The 16,696-nt window shown below is 46.3% G+C and overlaps 1 pseudogene; it reads left to right on the top strand.

The window, feature by feature from the left end:
- Window positions 1-927: 927 nt before the first annotated feature.
- On the top strand, window positions 928-1,045 carry LOC124552760 (annotated as a pseudogene).
- Window positions 1,046-16,696: the final 15,651 nt, after the last annotated feature.

Raw genomic sequence — 16,696 nt, 5'->3', positions numbered from 1 at the left:
AACACTTGACATTAGGTCAGTAAAGCTTTTGAAATGTGCGTAAGTACAGAAGATTACGTGCACAGGTCGGTACTGAATGGAACTGGTGGAGAAAAGAAACTTAACGCGCAGTTTGACTAAAAGAAGGAGTTGGTAGATAGAACACTTCCTCAGGCTTCAAGGAAACGGAAATTTGATAATGGAGGGACGTCTATTAAGGGGTGGGGGAGGAGGCGGAACTGTAGAGGCGGGACCAAGAGATGAATACAGTAAGCAGGTTTAGATAGATGTAGATTGTAACAGTCATTCAGAGATGAAGAGGCTTGCAGAGGATGAACTCACGTGGACAGCTAAACAATCAGAGGGTGTCCGGCAGGAGGTGTTTTGTTCCCACTACTGTGGAACCCAGTGTTGAATGAGCTCACTGAAGAGTTAAATACTACCGGCTACTTTTGCCAAGGGCATGAAGACGATTTAATTATGGGAAAACTTGGCAAATTCGCTAGTACTGTTAGAACATAGCACCAAGTGCAATGAACATTGTGCAGAACTGGCGCAGGAAACAGAATCTAAGAAAAGTCTGAAGAAAAACGTTGCACCATTTACGAGGAAGCATATCCAGCACAGGTACTGCAATCTCAAGCTTCTCTACGAAATTCTACCAGTAAAGCGGGTAGTGAAGTATAGCCCTGTGAGACGTCGGACACACGCTCGAGGATGCTTTAACTCAATAAAGATAAGGCAATAATTTCCAATCAAACATAAACTTCGCTTGTGATTTCCAAGAGATTTTATTCAGCAATTGCATGGTAACAGCAAACTTCTGTCACCCCAGAATATAAATAATTCCCTAGAGTTTGAAACTTTACTAAACAGACAAAATGTTTACGGATGTCAAAGACCATACCAAACAATAAATAATTTAACACCCTGTTTACATACACCTTGGGCAACGGCCTTGCCGCAGTGAATACACCGGTACCCGTGAGATCACCGAAGTTAAGCGCTGTTGGGCGTGGTCGGCACTTGGATGGGTGACCATCCAGGCCGCCATGCGCTGTTGCCATTTTTCGGGGTGCACTCAGCCTCGTGGTGCCAATTGAGGAGCTAATCGACCGAATAGTAGCGGCTCCGGTCAAAGAAAACCATCGTAACGACCGGGAGAGCGGTGTGCTGACCACACGCCCCTCCTATCCTCATCTTCCACTGAGGATGACACGACGTTCAGATGGTCCCGGTAGGCCACTCGTGGCCTGAAGACGGAGTTACATAGGTCTTAAGAAGAATGCAATCAATAAATGGGTTACTGAGAAAAACTGCCGCAGAAGCAGGACACGTTTTAAGATATAACGACAGACACAACTCACAATTTCGATTTCAGAATAAGACATTAAAAACCCCGTATAGTGAAAGGCATCTTTCAGGTATTACAAAATTTCAGTGACAGGTGCGGGGAAACTACATCTCAGATCGAGCATGAATGAAAGCTGAAAGGAACGGTGAAGAAGCAAAGACGGACGCCTCGGCATCAACAAGAAATAATAAAATACTCAACTTATAAATTCGCCGAATAACTGGAGTCTGCTGATAAACACAGCGGCCGCGCTGTCGACTACGATTCAGACTGGCCGCCGCCAACGCGTCGTCGCCCAGTTAAACGATCAACTACAACGTACGATGCGCAGCGCCGATTATACCATTGAAACAACAACGTAACAACGTAAACCCCACAGCGACTGGGCAGTATCCAGAGCAACACAATCGTTAAAAGATTAGAAAAATTTCAAAACTGGAATACAATTACTATTTACAGCCAAATTAAATCTCTCGGAACCACTGAATACAATAGTTCAGGAGCGCCGGAACAAAACCCGATATATCCACTTTTGTGGAATCCCCGTGTTTGAGCTGTAGGGGTCGATACGGGAGTTATAATACATGCTACAACAAAATAATTTTCAGCACAACGCGATATCAAGTGTTTTATGGTGTGTGTTATTTTTATAGCTTTTGGAGCCTTTTAGATATCACTATTAGTTACTTTCTGTATTAACACCAAAAGCGGATTTATCGGTTTTTGTCCCGGCGCTCCTCAGTTAACCCTCCCTTTGCACAGGATCCACGATACATAAAAATTCACCACGAGAACAATGCAGAATGTATAAAAACCAGAACACATACTTTGTCTAATAACCCTAAATAATAACAACATACAAGAAGAAAAACAATGTCATCAATCTTACAAAAGAATGGCACTATAGGTGGATTACAGTTAATAGCAAAATGCGCAAAGAAGTGCCAGAAAATCAAACCTGTAGTTATTTCGGAGTGCACAGCCACCTACGTATATATTATACTCTCCTTGCCAGTATCTCAAGTGCGTCCAAAACAGATAACCACTGTTCAATAAGCTGTGCACCAGTGATCAACACGAAACGTGGGCGAGCCGTTAACTTCAACATACATACACACAGCAGGACTTTAAGAACCTGAACTATTCCCACCGTCTGATTCTGTAGCATGTCGGGTTGCAGGCTGATACACTCCGAAGCCACTTTGGCAGGTTTACATCGTTCAGCCGCACAGGCGAGACGGTCGCCCCCGGACTAGACGCAGCACGCACTCGCCGGCAGCGCGCACGCCTCCGTCCGCAGCCCCGCTGCCCACGTGACAGAAAGAGGCGGAGCGACCGCCGACAACCAGGCTGCACGTCGGAGCGCCAACCGACCGACCAGAAGCGGCCATCTCCCCACAGCGGCATGCGCTTAAATAACCGAAACGCAACCAAAGAGGAAATCCTACGTCACCATCCATAACACGGATTCCAACACCTTTTTTCCCTCCGCCGGTGTGCCCCAAGGCTCCGTCCTCTCCCCCCTTCTGTACCTTTTGTACACGGCGGACATGCCGCCGCCGTCACCCCCCCCGTCCACTTTCTCCAGTTTGCCGATGACACCGCCTTCCTTGCCCTCGCCCCCACCCTGCAGCGCTCCCAACACCTTCTCCAATCATATCTTGACTGGTTCACCACTTGGTGCAACCAGTGGTTGCTCAAGGTCAATCAGACGATCATTGTAGGCAAACCGCCCCCCCCCCTTCGGTCTCCTCGACTTCTATATCACCATCTATGGCCATCCTATCGCCCTCACCCCCACCCTCAAGTACCTTGGCATCACCCTTGACCGTCGCCTCTCCTGAACCCCCCATCTCCAGACAATCCAAGCTGAGGCACGCTCCCGGCTCCGTCTCGTCGAGCTACTTTCTGGCTGCACGTGGGGTCTGGACCCCTCCATCATCCTCCACACCTATAAATCCCTCATCCGCCCTATCCTCTGCTACGCCCACCCTGCCTGGATCTCCGCCCCTCATACCTTTCACAAATACCTTCAAACACTAGAATGCAATGTGCTCCGCCTCGCCTATCGCATCCGTCTCCCCTCCCCCAGGCGGATCCTGTACTACCTTATTCCGTTCCCACACCTCCTCCTTTTCCTCAAACGGATACAGATCCCCTACACCTCCTGTAAACTTGATTCCCCTCACCTGCTTTTCTCTCGCATCCTCTCCCACCCCCGTCTGCTGCGGAGCATGTATTCCCACATCCCACCTGCTCTCCATCTCTCCACTCTCCATACCCTCGCCCAAGGTGGCTTCCACCAACTCCCTGATGATGCCCTCATCCCCTCCATCTACCCCTCCTACCAACTTTGATCCTTACCTACCACACCCTGTGTTTTTTCTCAAGGGCACCCTCTCTCCCTTCTCCCTTCCTCCCTCCCTCCTCCCCCTGGGCTTCCCCTACCCCCCTACCTTCTTTCCTCCCCCTCGCATTTCCTCTGCCACTTTCGTCTACCCTCTCCCTCCTCCCCCAGCTATTCCCCTTATGGCAGGTCCCCAGACTCGCACACGTCAAGAGAACATTCGCGCGCTGGAAATCATCGCCATCGGTTCTGTGTGCGTGCCGTCGTGTTAGTGCTTCACTGTTTCCACCGCCCACGCTCCGTCGTTCACGTGTGTCGTTTCAGTCATCAGTGTCCGTGTACAAGTGCTGAACGTTATTTTTTTATTATGCTCCACCTGTGAACGGCTCCATATTTTTTACTCAAGTGTCTACTGTTTTACGTCCACCATTGTGTTTTCTTTTTCTGTGTCTTCCTTCTGTCTATTTGTTCTATCTGTGGGCGAAGCGCGGCGTACTATTGCCGCTGCCAGTCCACCTTTTGTGTAAGGTGTTGAAATAACAATAAAGAAAAAACCAAAGAGAAAAATCGCGGCCACATGATACAGAATCGAATGCAGGGATATTACGTCATTACAGAGAAGCGAGTGTCGCCAACGGCGCTACGTATCGCCCTGGATCCAAAACTAACATTGACTCCCCGCATAAAAGACATACACTGATCAGCCGGAACATTGTAACCAACTGTCGATGTTATCCCACCCAGGCAACAGCATCGTCTCCTGGCGAGGAGTGACTGCCAGTCAGACACGCACGGTGCAGGTAGTATCAGTGAGCGTGCTGTCACTGTGTAGAATAGAGAAGGCGCGCTGTCCATCTGAGATTGACCGAGACCAAGCTGTGATGGCCCGGAGCATTTCTGAAACTCCACTACTCGCCGGGTGTTCGAGGAGTGCTGTGGTGAGCGTCTTCAACACGCGCCGAAACCGAGGTGAAACCACACCCAGACGTCGTGGGGTTGGGTGGCCACTCCTCATTACAGATGTGGGACGTCGAAGGCTGGGCAGACTTAAAACAGGGCGGCGAACTGTGACGAAATAACGTCAGAATTTAATGCTGTTCAGAGTACAAGTGTGTTACTCCTAATAATGGGCCTCCACAGCCGACGAGCCACGCATCTGCCAATGTCAACACCATGACGTGGGTAACTACGACTGAAGTGACCATCGGCACTGGACGTCGGCACAGTGGCAGAGCGTTGCACGGTCCTACGAATCCCGATACCTTCTCCATCGTGCGGGTGGGAGGGCGCGAATCTGGCGACTTCCAGGGAAACAGCCCCTCGACGCCTGCACTGCAGGATGGAGACAAGCTGGTAGCGGCTCCAGTACACTTTGGGGACGTTCACGTGGGGATCCATGGGTCCAGTGGTAATCGTGCTAGGCACGATGACGGTCAAGGACTATCGTGCACTGGTTCCAGACCTCATACACCCATTTGTGACGATCATGTTTCCCGTCGGCAGTGGCATTTTTCAGCAAGATAATACGCTATGTTAAATGAGCTGGTGATGGAGTGGCTCGAGGGACAGAGTGGCCGGTTCAGATTCATGTGCTGGCCCCCCACCTCGCCAGATCTGAACACATCTGGGATGTGATCAAACGTGGCGTCAGAGCTCATCGCCCCCTCCCCGGAATTTACGGGAATTAGTTGAGTTGTGTGTGCAGATGTGCGGCCAACTCACTCCAGCGACCTACCAAGGCCCCATTGCTTCCATGCCATGGCGCCATTGTTATCCGCGTCCAAGGTGGACATAGCAGCTATTAGGTAGGTGGTCGTGATGGTCTGGTTGATCAGTACTGTATGTTCTAAGACAAAAGGTCCTCTTATGAGCACTTGAAGGGCCTGTGGTGTAAACTGGTGTCTACACCCAGATGTATTGCATATAAACCACTGTGATATGACCTATGATAATGTATGGGGCTACAGCGTGGTGGAACAAAGCATACGGCTGCTGGACCTGGGCTGGGTGCAGCGATCGGCCTGCTTGAGCATAGCTGACGGAAATAGCAGCACACCCACTGCCGGGATGGAGACAGTACTGAAAGTACTCCCACTGCACCTGTGGGCTAAATGGAGACAGTGGCAGGGGCATGTCACTGTTGTGATCTTCAGTTCGAAGATAGTTTGCTACAGTTCTCTATGCTACTTTATCCTGTGCGAGGCTCTTCACCCCCGAATAACTACTCAAACCTACATCCTTCTGCTTACTGTATTCGGCCTTGGTCTCCCTCTACGATTTTTATCCCCCACTCCAATTCTAAATTGGTGGTCTCTCGATGACTCAGAAAGTGTCCTATATACTGACCCCTTCTTTTGATCAAGTTGTTCCACAGATTCCTTGTCTCCCTGATATCTAATCTTCAACATTCTTCTGTAGCTCTGCATTTCAAAAGCTGCCATTCTCTTCCTGTCTAAACTGTTTATTGTCCATGTTTCACTTTCATCCATGGCTACACTCAAGACAAATACGTTCAGAAAAGACTTCCTAACACTAATATCTATAACCGATGTCAATAAATTTGTCTTCTTCAGAAATTGTTTCCTCCCCATTGCCAGTCTACATTTTATATCCTCTCTGTTTCGGCTATCATCGGTTATTTTGCTGCCCAAATAGGAAAACTCATCTACTACTTTAAGTGTCTCGTTTTCTAACCGAATTCCCCCAGCATCACCTGATTTAATCGTACTGCATTCCACTATCCTAGTTTTGCTTTTGTTGTTGTTCATCTTACATTCTCTTTCCAAGACACTGTTCATTCCGTTCAACTGTTGTACCAAGTCCTTTACTGTCTCTGACAGAATTACAGTGTCATCCGCAAACCTCACAGTTTTTATTTCTTATCCGTGAACTTTAATTCCTAGTTTAATTCCTACTCCAACTTTTCATTTGTTCCCTTATTGCTTGTTCAGTGGGTAGATTGAATAACATTGGGGACGGGCTAAAATCCTGTCTCACTCCCTTGTCAATTCCTACTTCTCTTTCATCGCCCTGGACTCTGCCCTGTATTTTACACCTGCTAACTTTAGAATTTTTATTTATTTATATACACGTGAAGTTCGGTAGGACCAAATTGAGGAGCAAATCTCCAAGCTCATGGAACGTGTCAGTACATAAAATTACAACATAAAAGTAATAACAGATAAAAATAAAATGCTTGTGAACCCGAAAAAAGTCAACCCATAAGTTTAAATAAGCACAATCAACAGTACAACAAAAATTGGCTTAATTTTTCAAGCAACTCCTCGACAGAATAGAAGGAGTGACCCATGAGGAAACTCTTCATTTTCGATTTGAAAGGGCGCGCATTACTGCTAAGATTTTTGAATCTTCCTTCCCAAATGACCATATGGTTATAATATTATCCTGTGAATTAGCTGTTGTATTTGCATACCACATACTTTTTGCTTTCCTAATAACATTTTAAGCACCTTACAATAGTGTTTGTAATGGGCTAATGTAGCTTGTTTGTAACTACCTCCAATATTTTGATATAATTCCAGTTTTGTTTTACATATCAATAATTTCAGAGTCAGTATCTAAAAGCAGTTCATTAACTTTATCTCTAATACCTCTTATATTTTGATGAAATATTCTGACTCCTTCTCTACATGGAAACATGACGTTTTCTGAAGGTGAGCCCTTAGTTAGAGGGACTTCCTTTAAATAGGTAAACGTATCAGCTGAGTTCAATTTAAAGAGCGTGCAGCTCTAACATCAACTACTACAGGAATTTTTCCATGAGTGATCCCACCACCACCCACTACACTGTCACCTATAAGCCTTGCCAGCCTCCTCTTCCCATACCTATCGAGGTGCAGGCCATGCCTAGTGAAACCTGATCTACTGATAGACCCAATTGGCACAATGACATATAACCCGTGCCCTCTGCCATCAGCGCCCTCCCCAGCTCCATGTTAACGCGCCTAACAGCCGCATTAAGATGAGGCCGATCATGACGCTGAAACAGTTGCACGAAATTACATTAGCTCCACCAGTCTGAGTAGCTATCTTTACCAGGTCACCACCTACGTCATATTCCCCGTCTCCTTCATAAAATTCCTACATAGCTCTCCTATGCTGTCAGTCACCTGAGCCAACCCAGCACTAGGCTGGACAATGCTGGTGACCTGGAGAGGATTCCAGTCACCATTGTCAAAGTCTACAAATGCCATAAACGTAGGTTTGCATTTCGTTAGCCTACGTTCTAAGAGGTGTTGTAGGATCAGTATTGCCTCATTTCCCTGAGGTTGGCTTCTGTCAGTTTTTCCATTCTTCTGTAAAGAATTCGTAGTAGCATTCTGCAACTATTACTAGTCGAACTGACGGTTCGGTAACAGTCACACCTGCCAGTACCTGCTTTCTTTGGAACTGAAGTTGTTATATTCTTTTTGTAGTCTGAGGGTATGTCGCCTCTATGATACATCTTGCAAACCAGATGGAAGAGTTTTGTTGTGGTTGGCTCTCACAAGGCGAACAGTAGTTGTGACGCAATGTCGCCTAGCAGGGGCATAAAGGTTGAAAACTGGAAATAACTGGATTCCTTCAAGATATCCAAAATCTCACGTCTCCTATATGGCGAAGGTGCTAAACGTAGGAATGGTCGGAGAAATGCAAACATACAACCTCCAGCTACTTCAGTAAACCCCGTAATATTCAGCTCGGTGATTTTCAAAAAAATGTTCAAATGTGTGTGAAATCTCATGGGACTTAACTGCTAAGGTCATCAGTCCCTAAGCTTACACACTACTTAACCTAAATTATCCTAAGGACAAACACACACACCCATGCCCGAAGGAGGACTCGAACCTCCGCCGGGACCAGCCGCACAGTCCATGACTGCAGCGCCTAAGACCGCTCGGCTAATCCCGCGCGGCTCGGTGATTTTCCTCCAAACAATATCCTCTACAAACGCACTCGCCGGTCTGATGTACTGACGATGATGGAAGGCAGACTTCAGCTTAATTAGAAAAAGGGAGTAAAATTTTTTTGTGCCATATTTATACACTGAAGCGCCAAAGAAACTGGTATAGGAATGCGTATTCAAATACGGAGGGATGTAAACAGGCAGAATACGGCGCTGCGGTCTGCAACGAGAATACGAGCGTCTGGTGCAGTTGTTGGATCGGCTACTGCTGCTACAGTGGCAGGTTATCAAGATTTAAGTGAGTTTGGGTTGAACGGGGTGTTATAGTCGACGCACGAGCAATGAGACACAGCATCTCCGAGGAAGCAATGAACTGGGGCTTTCCCCGTACTATTCTATGAGTGTACCGTGAATATCAGGAATCCGGTAAGACATCAAATTTCCGACATCGCTGCGGCCGGAAAAACATCCTGCAAGAACGGGACCAACGATGACAGAAGAGAATCGTTTTACGTGACAGAAGTGCAACCCTTCCGCAGATTGTTGGAGATTTCAGTGCTGGACAATCAACAAGTGTGAGCGTGCGAACCATTCAACGAAACATTAATGATATGGGCTTTCAGAGCCGAAGGTCCACTCGTGTACCCTTGATGACTGCACGACACAAAGCTTTACGCCTCGCCTGGGCCTGTCAACTCCGACGTTGGGCTGTTGATGACTGGAAACATGCTGCCTAGTCGGACGAGTCTAGTTTCAAATTGTATCAAGGAGATGGACGTGTACGGACATGGAGACAGCCTCATGAATCCATGGACCTTGCATGTGAGCAGAGGATTGTTCAAGTTGCTGAAGGTTGCGTAATGGTGTGAGGCGTGTACGGTTGGTGTGATGTGGGACCCATGATACGTGTAAACACGACTCTGACGGGTGACACGTACGTTGAAACCTCCTCTTAGAAAAATTTATGAATGATTCTGCTGATAAGCTACGCTCGTCGTCACTATCATTTCTCAATTTACTTTGGAGCCTAGTGTTACGTTTTTCACACGCCATAATTATCACGTATTTCACACGATAACAAGAAAAGCACAATTTGAAGAGCAAAAATAAGAAAACACATTAACATAGCACTGAAAATAATATCTAGTTAATTGCAAGCGCAGCTGCGAAATACTTTGTGGAAATCTACATGCATGCCACAACTGTTTTCCTGTACAACAATGAAAAAGTACAACTACAAAGGAAATTCTCTCTATAATTAAGCGCTAGCAATAAACAATAGCTACACTGATTACACAAACTACAAGAAAAGCCGGCCGGTGTGGCCACGTGGTTAAAGTCTGGAACCGCGCGACCGCTACGGTCGCAGGTTCGAATTCCTGCCTCGGGCATGGATGTGTGTGATGTCCTTAGGTTAGTTAGGTTTAAATAGTTCTAAGTCTAGGGGACTGATGACCTAAGATGTTAAGTCCCATAGTGCTCAGAGCCATTCTACAAGAAAAAGTCAGAAGATTCCAGTGAGGTATCCTCGGCTAAGGGTCGACATATCAAACGTCCCATTAGAAAAATTATAAATGACTGTGCTTAAACTGACATACAATATTTTTAGCGCAACTCAATCTGACTTTCAAAAATCCCTACAAAAGAATGGCCCTGACTAACAATAACCTATACCTTTCATGAATCACTTACCTCACAAAAATCTTCGTTACTCGAACTACTGCAAAACAGCGACCGCCAATACTGGCAGCTAAATAAAAGATTCTAACTACTGAAGGCACTAACTACTGATAGGCATAGTTAGCAAACGAAAGATTTTGATAGAGAACAAACAATGTATTTACCTTAATAGTGTTCAAAAGTCATTATATCAAGTCTTACAAATATCCTTTTTCTGACAGACACATGTCCAGATCGTCCGCTCTCAAAACTCCGTCATCTCTCTCCCCACATCCACCACTGCTGGCGGCTCACCTCCAACTGTGCAATGCTACGCGCTGTTCACATCCAGCTGCCCAACACTGCAATAGAGAATATTCCAACAATGCCAACCACCCACAGACTGCACACAGCACAGTCAGTAATTTTCATATAGAGCGCTACGTGGCGTTACCAACATAAAAACCTCAACAGCCTACTTACAACGTAAGCAACCTGTCTGATCACCTGCATCCATTCGTGTCCATTGTGCACTCCGACGGACTTGAACAATTCCAGTAGGGCAATGCGACATTCTACACGCCCAGAATTGCTACAGAGTGGCTCCAGGAACACTCTCCTGAGTTTAAACACTTCCGCTGGCCACCAAACTCCCCAGACATGAACATTATTTAGCATATCTGGGATGTCTTGCAACGTGCTGTTCAGATTTCCTGCACCTCCTAGTACTCTTACAGATCTATGGACAGTCCTGCGGGTTTCGTGGTGTCGGTTCTATTCAGCACTGCTTCAGACTTAAGTCGAGTCCACGCCACGTCGTGTTGCGGCACTTCTGCGTGCTCGCGGAGGCCCTACACGATATTAGGCAGGTGTACCAGTTTATTTGGCTCTTCAGTGTAGTTTCAATAGCATTGCCTCCAGCAGAGTAAGAAACATTGATGTAGTGTTCTCAATCAGTAATTACCAATTATTCAATGCTTTCTTAAAAGTCATGCTACTAGCGGAGATAAAATCCATTAACATTCCATTTTAATTAATTAATGCTCGAGAGGCCGGCAGCTCACAGCGACCTAGAGTGCTGCACCACACAGGGTACAGTCTTGGTAATAGAATTCATCTCGGCGAACAGTAGCAGAGAATCACAGGTGCAGCCTCGTACCTAGTGTGCTGCAATGTACAGATAGGCACAAATGCTCGGAAGCTTAATTGCGTACGCTTCCGCGGTCAGAGTCAGTCGACATAAAAGTTTTCTGGGTTTGGTACCGCGTCGTAATGTAAAAAACTACTGCTGCTGGAGAAACAAAAAATAGTTCAAATGCCTCTGAGCACTATGGGACTTAACTGCTGAGGTCATCAGTCCCCTAGAACATAGAACTACTTAAACCTAACTAACCTAAGGACATCACACACTTCCATGCCCGAGGCAGGATTCGAACCTGCGACTGTACCGGTCGCGCGGTTCCAGACTGTAGCGCCTAGAGCCGCTCGGCCACCCGGCCGGCAGCTGCTGGAGAGAAACCAACGTTTAGGGCACGATTGCAGCGGCCTTCTTGTCCGTCTAATGGTGTGCTCTAGCTATGCAGTGTCCTTTATATTTTGTTGTTAGTATTCACTGCGCATGCCATTACGTCATACTGGGGCACAGATTATATCGCAAGCCTACACATACAGACAGGTATCTGCACGCCCAATCCTACCACCACGCAGCGCAGAATGCCATCCGCTCTTTGGCAATCCGCGCGCAGCGACTAAGTGATGCTCAAAACATCACACCTGAGCTAAAAAGGCTACGCACAACGTTTCTAGCCAATGGCTACAGCCGTAAGTCGATAAACACAGCCTTGTCGACGAACACAAGCAAGAAAGATAAGCAAGAAATAGACAAACTGCATCCAACAGTGCGCTTACCTTATGTGAAAAACGTTACTGACCGAATAGGCAAACACCTTTGCTGCGTTGGGTTGCAACCTGTCTTCTATTGTGGTCGTAGGATGCAGGACGTGCTAGGCTCCACTAAGGGCAAGGTGGATGCATTACACACTGCTGTGTACATAGTTCCACATAGTCAGCACGTACACAACTTTCCCAATAGAGCGCGCTCCGCTAAGCACAACAGCGCAGACGCAGTGCTCGGCCGTCTCCGCACTACGAGATGGCGCTGCCTTAGAGACGGACCAAATTCTGCTTCCGCCGATCCGCGTATTAATATGTAACGCAGCCAATGAGACTGCTGCTAACGTAGAACCTTTTCTCCTCGCGGATCACACTTGCGCAGTGACACATGAACACGCTAGGTATTAAAACGAGTGTACAGACCTCCGTTTAGTCAGTCTGCATTTGTCTGCATTAGTATGTACCAGTCTGTAGTCAAGTTTCAGTCTACGCCTAATAAGATTATCATATTCCTGTACATAGCCATGAAGATAAATGTATAGACACTTTGTCAAGTATCAGAGATATGTGAGAATAAGATTAACGTACCAAGACCAAGAGAACTTTAGATTGTCAATTGTAAATAGCATCCAGAATCAAGTTAAGTAAGGTTTATGATTTTTATTATTTTAATAAATGTGTGTGAAAGTTAATCAAGATCTGTTTAAAGTTTGTCACCGTCAATCTGCTACTCTAAGCGTGCAAGTGGCATTTCTGTCGTCTGACCTAACGGCAGAAGATAAACACGCCACGATAAGACCACGAGACATATTGCTGACACTCGCCTACTTCGTTAGAGCGACAAGTCAAATAATCAGGTGGTGTGTGTGCCGAAGGTCTTACAGTACGCACACCACACACACTGCAGGCGTTTACAAGGTGGAATGCAAATGTGGAGAGGCATACATCGGCGAGACTGGTAGGCCAATAGCAACGCGCATTTGGCAACACGAGCGCTATATTCGTCTAGGGCAACACAAGAAATATGCAGTGGCAGAAGATCAACGAGACTGGGGAAAAGAAATAAAATTCGGGGAAGCCTGCGTGTTGGCCAAGCAGCCGGTTATGACGAAACACAAAAATCAGAGAGGCCATCGAAATCCTTAAACACGCTAACAACAGGAACAGGGAGGATGGACTCAGGCTTGCCCCATCTTGGCTGCCAGCAATCAGAGCCCAACAGACAGCACTGTCAACACGAGGCACGAGCACCACGGGCGAGTAACCGCCGACGTCCAGCAGTTGGTAAACAGCAGCCAACTTCTCATTCGACGGTGGCCACCGATCATGGTGCACAACACAAGAGCCAATGGACAGCAGAGGTCACGTTCTCCCTCAACGGCAATAACCTATTAAAATAAAGTTCCCTCTCCTTCTCCCTTAAGTGACCAATGAAACTAACTACCTTTAAAAAGTTTATGACGTAATGGCATGCGCAGTGAACAGTAACAACAAAATATAAAGGACACTGCATAGCTAAAACGCACCATTAGACCCAGAAGAAGGTCGCTGCAATCGTAGCCGACACGTTGGTTTTTCTCCAGCAGCTGCCGGCCGGTTGGCCGAGCGGTTCTAGGCGCTACAGTCTGGAACCGTGCGACCGCTACGGTCGCAGGTTCGAATCCTGCCTCGGGCATGGATGTGTGTGATGTCCCTAGGTTAGTTAGATTTAAGTAGTTCTAAGTTGTAGGGGACTGATGATCTCAGAAATTAAGTCTCATAGTGCTCAGAGCCATTTGAACCATTTTTTTCTGCAGCAGCAGTAGTTTTTTACATTATGACGCGGTACCAAAACCCAGAAAACTTTTATGTCGCTCGGAGGCTTATTTACACTGAAGAGCCAAAGAAATTGGTACATCTGCCCAAAGTCGTGTAGAGCCTCAGCACGCACGCAGAGATCCTGCAATAGGATGTGGCATGGACTCGACTAATGTCTGCAGTGGTGCTGGAAGGAACTGACACATCAATCATGCAGGACTGTCGTGTAAAAGTAGGTGGGGGTGGAGATCTCTTCTGAACAGCACGTTGCAAGTCAGCCCAGATAGGCTGAATATCAGTGGGGAGTCTGGTGGCCAGCGGAAGTGTTTAAACTCAGAAGAGTGATCCTGGAACAACTCTGTGGCAATTCTGGACGTGTCGGGTGTTCTGGACGTGTGAGGTGTCGCATTGTCTTGCTGGAATTGTCCGAGTCCGTCGCAATGCACAATGGACACGAAGGGATGCAGGTGATCAGACAGGATGCTTACGTACATGTCAGAGTCATATCTAGACGTATCAGGGCCGCCATATCACTCCAACTGCACTCGCCCCACACTATTACAGAGCCTACACCAGCTTGAACAGGCCCCTGCTGACATGCGGGATCCATGGATTCATGAGGTTGTCTCCGTATCCATATACGTCCATCCGCTCGATACAATTTGAAATGCACTCGTTCGATTTGGAAAAATGTTTCCAGTCATCAACAGTCCAATGTCAGTGTTGACGGGACCAAGCGAGGTGTAAAGCTTTATGTCGTGCAGTTATCAAGGGTACACGAGTGAGCTTTCGGCTTCGAAAGCCCATACCGTTGATGTTTCGTTGAATGGTTTGCACATTTGATGGCCCGGCATTGAAACCTGCAGCAGTTTGAGGAAGGGTTGCAATTCAGTCGTCGTTGTTCGCGTTCTTGCAGGATCTGCAGCGATGCCAGAGATTTGATGTTTTACTGGATTCCTGATATTCGCGGTACACTCGTGAATTGGTCGTACGGAAGCGTCCCCACTACGTTGCTGCCTCGGAGATGCTGTGCTCCATCGCTCGAGCGTTGACTATAAAACGACGGTCAAATTCAATTAAATCTTGATAACCTGCCACTGGAGCAGCAGTAACCGATCTAAGAACTGCGCCAGACATTTTTTTGTCTTAATATAGGAGTTGCCGACCGCAGCGGCATATTCTGCCTGTTCACATATCTCTGTATTTGAATAGCCATGACTATACCAGTTTCTTTGGCACTTCAGCATATTACTCCCGGTTTGGTGCAGTGACGACATGTCGAGGCACCGATGACCGAATGTGGCCTAATTTTCCACGCTCACCAGCGAGAGAATGGCTTTCAGGGCTTCAGCTTCTAGGTCTTCCGCCAGTTCCTCAGACTCACTTTCTGTCTATCTTAGAAAGTCGAGCTGTGCTGCTAGAATGATATCATGTCATGGTGATGAGTTTACGATGGAGGTGAGGCAATATCTTCCAGGTTTGTTCTGCTTCCTGCCATGTCGGCGTTCAGTGTGTTTTCGTTGCTACACGAATTGTTGCCCTGGCTTGCCTTGGCTTGCTGCTGGCTGGTCAGAACTACGAGAAAATTTTGCATTTGACCATAATACATTTTTGCTCTGCAAAAACATAGTGGGTATAGAGGAAGAAGCCGTAGAGTACGACGTGTGGTGGATGAAATCACATCACACCTAATCTTGCAATTCTGGAAGACCAAAAGACGTACAATATTCAGATGATGAAGATCTGAGAAAATTGGTCTAATACGCAACTAGTAAAGGACCTCCTACTATTCTTTCAGGGTTATGGGAACACATCGAGTAAAACCACTCAATACACTCACCGGTACAGGCAACAGTGGCCTAAGGAGATTGCTGTTTTTGCCTATGTGCAATAATCAAGTCGAATCAAATCAAGAAGGCTATGTGGCTGTATTCTGATTTCCAGCTGTTAACGACAAAGCAAGTGCATGCTATAAAGCTATTTCAAGAAAGACTGGACGCCTACAAAGTACTAAACTGTTTGCATGAAACACTTTGAAGAATGTGGTTTAAGTACTTTTTTGTGACTGGAGAGGAAATACTCAAGAATTTCATGGGGCTAGGTACCTACTGGAGAACTGTCCAGTACTAAGAATAGTCTCAGGATCAAAAGAACGTTTTCAAAACCCTAGTGCTTCATCTCTTGTTGATTCTGCTGTGAAAACAGACACACAACTTATAGCATTGGAAACAAACAGAACCAGTGGCTTATAAAGTAATCTAATAAATCATTTCATGACTTCTTGAGTAATATGGATGAGAAAAGTGACTTGAAAAGCTTTCTATTAATGAATTTCACTACTTTATTAGTAAGATAGATGAGAAAAATAACTATAGTATCAGAGCAGAGACTGTCTAAAAAACTTTTATTTTCTTGACATGTTATGCCCATAATTGCCATTAGCACTACAACACAAGAGGATTTAAAAGTTCGTGTTTGTGTTACGAACCAAGTTCGTAGTGCATCACAGCTGTCATGGGTATTTTCTGGTCACAAACTGTAGACATGGCATAAGTTGTGTAACTTGTTCGTTAGCTATGTTACCACAGAAAATTTTGGTGCTATTATTTTAAGCTCTAAATTAGATAGGCTGCCATTTTCATAAATGACACCTCTGCCTAGTGAACAAACAGTAGAAGAGGTATTAGTAACTGTTTTTTATCTTGGGAAAAATATTGCTCCTCCTCAACAATGACAGTATGCTGTGCTTGTGAAAAAATTT

The sequence above is a fragment of the Schistocerca americana genome, chromosome 10 (assembly GCF_021461395.2).
Source record: "Schistocerca americana isolate TAMUIC-IGC-003095 chromosome 10, iqSchAmer2.1, whole genome shotgun sequence".
Classification (NCBI taxonomy): Eukaryota; Metazoa; Arthropoda; class Insecta; order Orthoptera; family Acrididae; genus Schistocerca; species Schistocerca americana.
The sequence above is the reverse complement of the archived record's forward strand: the minus strand, read 5'-3'. Positions and strand labels throughout refer to the sequence as shown.